The sequence below is a fragment of the Elephantulus edwardii genome, unplaced genomic scaffold, assembly GCF_000299155.1.
Source record: "Elephantulus edwardii isolate Elephantulus edwardi_28Jun2011 unplaced genomic scaffold, EleEdw1.0 scaffold00068, whole genome shotgun sequence".
Taxonomy (NCBI): Eukaryota; Metazoa; Chordata; class Mammalia; order Macroscelidea; family Macroscelididae; genus Elephantulus; species Elephantulus edwardii.
In genome coordinates this window covers 10,696,168-10,703,311 of record NW_006399818.1, presented here as the reverse complement: position 1 = coordinate 10,703,311, position 7,144 = coordinate 10,696,168, and the positions used below count along the sequence as shown (strand labels likewise).

Genomic DNA, 7,144 nt, shown 5'->3' with positions numbered 1-7,144 from the left:
CTGACACATAGCAAGTAATTGTGAAGACCATTGTCTGGATCATGTGCATCTTAGTCCCCAGACTGCCATCGTTGCTCTTCAGTATTCAGGAGAGGACCCTGATAGCAGATTTTCCCAATACAATTCATCTTTTGATTTCCTGGTTTCTGGTACCAAGAATGTTAATTGTGGAGAAAATAAAACTAAAATTGTTAACAATATAAATCTGTTCACCGTCTACCATGATGCTGCCCAGTGGTGAGAATCTTTGTTTTCTTGATGTTGAGCTTAAATCCATATTGAAGGCTGCATTCCTTGACCTTCTGCAGCAAGCAAACACTTCATGTCCTCAGTTTCAGTAAGCCAGGTTGCATCATCTGCATAATGCAGACTGGTGTTCTTTTTTTTAAAGTTGATTCAATAGATTTTGTTGTTTCAGCTATTAAAGGGAATGCAGATTATATCTTATTTATTATTTCCCAAAAAACGTAACAGCTCTGAAGCTCTCACTATCCTGAACCAAATTTACTGACTCCAACACACCTGCCCCCATTTCCAAGTAATGCAGACTGTTAAGTCTTCCTCCAATCCTGATGCCACATTCCTCCTCCTAGAGCCCAGCCTCCCAGAAGATCTATTCTGCATACAGATTGAAAAGGTATGGAGATATGACACATCCCTTGTAGACACCCTTTCCGAATTTGAACCACGTATTGTTTCCTTGCTCTATTCTGCTGACTGCCTCCTGGTCCAAGTATAAGTTTCACATAAGTACAATCAAACGTACAGGGATTCCCATTCTTTTCAGAGTTAGCCCTAGTTTGTTGTGATCCACACAGTCAAATGCCTCTTAGCATTCAGAAATCTTCATTTCATTGCAACTAAAAAAGAACTAAAGCAAGATTTGCTCCCAGCAAGAGGGAATACCTTCAAGTCTTAGAGACCAAACAATGCTATTAGAATAATTAGAATAATTGCAATATCTGGCCCTAACTACTTCTCCAGCCATAAACCTACCCTAACTTTCTCATTCTTTTTCAGTACTGACTTCTTTCAGTCTTTTTCACTCACCATGCTCTTGTCACCCAGGACTTGTGCTCTTATTGATCCTTCCCATCTTTTCCTAGGAAGCTCTGGGGGGCAGAGTCCATGGGAAGCTGTGTGGCTAATCCAAAGCAGCACCTCTCTAGAAGTTCTAATCCAGCAGTAGCTCTGCATGAGAAAGATGGCAATCTTCCCATACAATTTACAATTTACAGTCTCTTTAAAACCAAGGGTTAGCAATAAACTGGCTCGAACCTAATGGCAAAGACCTTCTCTGTATCCACCTAACTCATTGCCAGATCACAGTTTATCAGCAGTTTCTCAGGGAAAACTTCTCTATATCAAATTCTTTTCTTACCAACTCCTGTTGTTATTACTTGTTGACAAGCTGGAACTCACTAATAGCTATCCCTGTGTCTATTTCAGAGGCTTTAAATTGCATGGGTGTAAAGAGGATGGTCCTTAGAAGCAAGGATGGTGAAATTTTATCTCATGTACATTGGGTATATTCTTACGAGGGGCCTGTCCTTGGAAAAAGACATCATGCTTGGAAAGGTAGAGAGTCAGTTAAAGAGAGGGGGTCCCTCAACAAGATGGATTTACACTGTGACTCCAAGAATGGACTCAACTTCACCAAAGACGACATTCAGATGGCGAACAAATACATGAAGAAATGTTCAACATCCCCATCTCTACTAGGGATGCAAATCAAAACAACTATGGGATTTCATCTCACCCCAGTAACAATAGCAAAGTTCAACAGGATAGCAAACAACAAATACTGGCGAGGTGGTGGAGAAACTAGAAGCCTTATTCACTGCTGATGGGAGTGCAAAAGGGTGCAACCACTATGGAAGGTGATACGGTGTTTTCTCAAAAAGTTAGAAACAGAAGTACCATTTGATGCAGTAATTCCACTACTAGGAATAGACCCTAAAGAAACCAGAACTGCCACCCAAACAGATATGCACACACCCATGCTTATCGCTGCATTATTTAGAAAAGCAAAGAGAAGAAAGCAACTCAAGAGCCTATCAAAAATGGATAGAAAAACTATGGTGTACTCATACAATAGAATACTATGCAACACGGAGAAACAAAGAACTCATAAAATACTATAAAACTTGGGTAGCCCTGGAGGACATTATGCTGAGTGAAATCTCAGTCACAAAAAGACAAATACTGCATAACTCCACTGTTATAACAAAGAACTGACATGGAGGTTAGGGGAAAACTAAGAAAAGATGAAATAATGAACATTGTATTTAAACAGATGAAGGAAAGAATTGTTTATTTTTATTTTAATTATTTTTGTGTGTGTACCGTCAAATCAGACCTGACTTGTACAGGAGGAGATTGTTCCTGTTTCTCCAGCAGAGGATCTGGTGGATTCGAACCATATACAACTGGGATTGCAGTGCAGCTTCTTGCCACAAGGCCACCAGAGCTCCCTAGGAAAGAACTGTTTAAAAGCAATATATGATTGCACATTATTTGTTTTTTTGTTTTGGTTTTGTTTTTTCAAAGGAGTTGGTTTAATTCCAGGTGGTACAGAATTCTGGGCATAACGAAGAATGAAGAGGAGATTCGGACAGGATTAGGGGTTGCATTTACTTTGACTGCACAGCTAAGATCAGATGGCTAAGTGAGAACTGGAGATGGACCATCACAGGGTTTCTTCTTCTTCACTGTTTCACAAAGTTTCTTCTTAAATGTACAATAGGCTCCGAGACAACACTTCATTTTAACTACAGGTGGCAACAGATCTAACAGCAGAGAATCCAGATATTTTAAAAAGGAACGTTCATCATTGTCTTACTTTTTTGCCAGATTTCTTAATGATTACACATTATTTGTATGACAACAGTCCAGAACAAGAGGTGCATAGCACAGTGGACTGGGGGAGGGGTGGGTGGAGAGGAAGGAAATTATGTAAAAATAAATGAATTTTTAAAAAGTGAACAGGGGAGGGGAGCTCTGGTGGCCTAGTGGCAAGAAGCTGCACGCAATCCCAGAGGAACACGGTTCAAATCCACCAGATGCTCTGCCGGAGAAGGAGGCGCAATATCCTCCTGTACCAGTCAGATCTGATTTGACGGTACACGCACACAAAATAAAACAAAACAAAACAAAACAAACAAAAAAAAAACACAAAAGTGAACAGGGGAGAAGAAATGTGCAACAATGAATGAATGAAAAAATCCAATATTTCTGTAAACTTTCATTAAATCACAACTTTTTAAAAAATTATTTAAAAAATGGACTCAAGTATATCAGAGATGATAAGGATGCCACAGGATAGGGCAGGGTTCAGATCTCTAGTTCACAGGGTGGCTCTGAATCATAGCTGACTCAACAGCACCTAACAGCAACAAATTGCATGGGAGGAAATTGTCCATCTTTCTCCCATGGAGAGGCTGGTGGAGTCGAACCACGTGCCTTTGGTTGGCAACACAACTCTTTTTTTTTTTCTTGTTGTGTACCATCGAGTCAAATCCAACTGGCACAGGAGGAGATTACCCCTCCTTCTCCAGCGGAGCATCTGGTAAATTCGAACCCGCGCCCTCAGGATTGCAAAACAGCTTCTTGCTACTTGGCCACCAGTGCTCCCTTACAATCCTTTATCCACTCTACCACCATGGTTTCCTCAGTGACTCTTAGAGCAAGCTTTTCTTATCTTAATACAAATTATGCCAGTTGGCAATTACATTTGTGTGATTGTATGCTCACTGACTGTCTCCTTTGCAGGATGGAAAGCTCAAAAGGGCATGAACTGTGTTTTGCTTGCAGTTACCAAGTCAGTGCCTAGTAAAATCTCTGCCCCACGATAACCATCAATGTTGTTTATTTCATGAGTGGATAGTGAATAGAATGAATGAGTAAATATGTAAATGAATGAAAGAATTAAAGGTCTGAAAACTTCCCATTTTCTAAAAGAAACACAGCCAAACACTGTACAATTAATCTATTGTTTATCTACAATCTGTCATACAAGTGTCCCATGTAATAATTTATACATCAAGGCTCTAGTATCCTCAGATATATTCTCTGAACTTAAGCCATAGTTCCAAGAAGGCAAGGACTATCTTGTTACTGTCTCAAAGTTTCAATTTCTTAACAGATCACACAAAAAAAAACAAAACCCAAGCTGAGAACATTTATAGCTGCAAGTTTAATCCTATAGCCTTATAAAAATATGATACTGCTTATTTGGAAAATGCAATAAGATTCTATTTACAGACTGAAGAGTATGAAGCATTTTGTCCAATTAGTTTACCAAGCTTTGTGAAAGCACAACTCAGGATCAAACTTTACCTGACAACCTCTGTGGAAAGTGAGACAGGAATTCCAAAGTGGCTATGATTTCCATCACTGCAAGATGTCAAGCAGACTTCTTACTTAGAAAACTGTGTAGGGCACTACTGAAAGTTTGCTTTGACCGTTATCAAAACATAAACAGTGGCTGTCAATTTGACTTCAACTTTGACAACTCAGGTAAGTCAGAGAAAAGCTGGGCTGCCTAGGGTTTTCAACAGCTGGTTTTTTAGAAGTAGACTGCCAGCCATTTATTTCAAGATATCTTTTGGTGAACTTTGCACCACCAACTTTTTAGTTAGCAATTAGGCTCCTTATCCATTTGTACCATCTAAATGTGGTCTGTTTCTCTAACAGCTAACGTTTACTGAGGTCAAACTCTCATATCAGACAAGGTTCTAGGTGATCATTTAATCTCCTAACAATTCTAAGCCAAGTACAAGTATTTTCTAGAATATATTGCAGGTTTAGCTCCATACTACCATTATAAAATGAACATTCTAATAAAGTGAGTCACAATTTTTTTTGTTCTCCAGTGAATATAAAATTCTATTGTGCCCATCAACAAATGACTGGATAGAGAAGCTATGGTCTATTCACACAATGGAATACTATGCTGCATTGAAAAACAAGGAACTCATGCAATATTATTCAAAACGGGTGACCCTGGAGGACATTATGCTGAGTGAAATATCTCGGTCACAAAAGGACAAATACTGCTTAGTGCCACTGTTGTAGAACAGGACTGACATCAGGGTTGGGGTGAGACTGAGAAAAATTGGATAAATTACATATACTACATTGAAACAGATGAGGGAGAGAACAGTTTAAAAGTGATATATGATTGGGTATTATGGTTATGACAAGAGTCCAGAATGAAGGCTGCATAGTGGAGTGTACTGGGGCAGGGAATTATATACCAATAAAGGAATTTTTCTTTTACTTTTCAAAGAGAAGAGCAAGCTGGGGGGTGGGGGGGACAGGGAAGGGATGGGCAGGGAGAAAAATGCAACAATGAATGAATGAAAATCCAAAATCTTTGTAAACGTCCATTAAAATTAATAACACTTTAAAAAATCTTGTGGCTAGCCCCTCAGCCACAGTCTCCAGCGTCAGCTGCTGTCACTATGGCCCATTACAAGGCTGCTGACTCCCAGCACAAACAGTCCCAGACATACCTGGGGAAGTCTGGGGGCGGGGGAGGGGTGCTGGACTCTCTGACAAAGGTGTTAGTAGCCTAATATGAAGAACTAGAGAAACCTAATAGTGTTTTGGACTTTTAAAAGCATCATTTAGAAACTGCAACCCTGGAAAAATCCAGAAATTTAACTACTTTGCCTAGAATTGGCGGAAATGAAAGAGAAATATGAAGCTACTGTAGAAGAAAATAAAAAACAGAAAACAAAGCTTGCTCAGTATGAACCTCTCAAGAGGAGAAACGTGCTTTTGAATAGGGTTCTTCTTAGTTGAAAAGGCCCTAAAAATCATTTGTATGACTGGAATAGTTTATATAGTATATAGTCTTTTCTGAACAGATTCTATAAAATTATTTTAATATGTTAAATTCACTTATCACACTTCAATTGTATAAATTTTTTAATTGTATAACTTTTTTAAAAAAGTCTATTGTGTGAAAGTCATTAAAAAGTTTCAAATATGATGATTATTACAGAAAAAAGACATAGAAGCCAGAGCCATCTGAATTTTTCCACATAGGGTTGCCACAAACCTCCAAATAATAAAAGCTACATTCTTTCTGTCTCTGTGTACTTGACTGGATGGCGCCTAAGAACACCACTGTCCCTGTGAAGCACAGTAAAACTATATGCCTGGAGATTTTATTCTCTCTCCCGTTTATGTAAGGCAAAACTAAGGCACAGGAAGATTATGAAACTTTCCCAAGATTATACCCTGAGTGCGGAGTTTACACCTTGGGTATCATGTATCTTCTGTCTCACAATACAGAATTCACCAGCCCAGTCAGAACTGAAATGCACTCTAAGAGTGCACGCTACATAAAGTATTACATGAATAATTTTTTCTAGCAATGTACTGAAATGATAATTAGCTATTCAGGATAAGTTAAAACATGTTAAACCTCATTTCATCTATTCTGTCTTTAAGCGTGGCTACTGGAATTTTTTTCAATGACATTCCTGGTTCACAATGGATTTCTATTGGACAGTGCTGGTCTAGGATTTTACACGAAATCCAATTGTTTCATTGCTCAATGATGGTATTTCATATAGGAATATTAAAGTGGATGAACTATCTCTAACCCCATAAACAACAAAACCAAAAGACATGAGAGGAAGAATTGATGAACCAAGCTGGCCGCTCACTTACCGTGCCCCTGACAGCTTGAGATAGCCTCAGATGTCGCGATGTTTCAGGAACTCAGTTCATGTAGATCACAAGATCTTACAGGAACTGAGTCTTCTAGGATCCCTCAATCTTTCCAGAATGGGTTAGATGTTCTGAGTCCACGCATGCGCACAGGAAGGCCCGCACCTGCGCACCGGGAGACGCTGTTTTTTCTATTTTACAACATCTTGTAAGGAAGAAAGAGAGTGTGGTCCCTGGTACTGTCCTATTCCATTGTCCCAATGCCCAGCACCAATGCCAACCAAAGGGTCAGGAGAACCAGCAATCATAGACATATTGGGAGATTATGCTAAACAAAGATAGGAAATATCTTCAATGATGTTGTTGTTGTTATGTGCCGTCGAGTCGTTTGCGACTCATAGAGACCCTATGGACAACAGCCCTAAACCCTGCTCTATTCTGTGCCAATCGCACTGCCTCT

General features: G+C 39.3%; 1 pseudogene; it reads left to right on the top strand.

Annotated features, from left to right (window-relative positions):
- Positions 1-5,465: 5,465 nt before the first annotated feature.
- Positions 5,466-5,792, top strand: LOC102876197 (annotated as a pseudogene).
- The last annotated feature ends 1,352 nt before the right edge of the window (positions 5,793-7,144 follow it).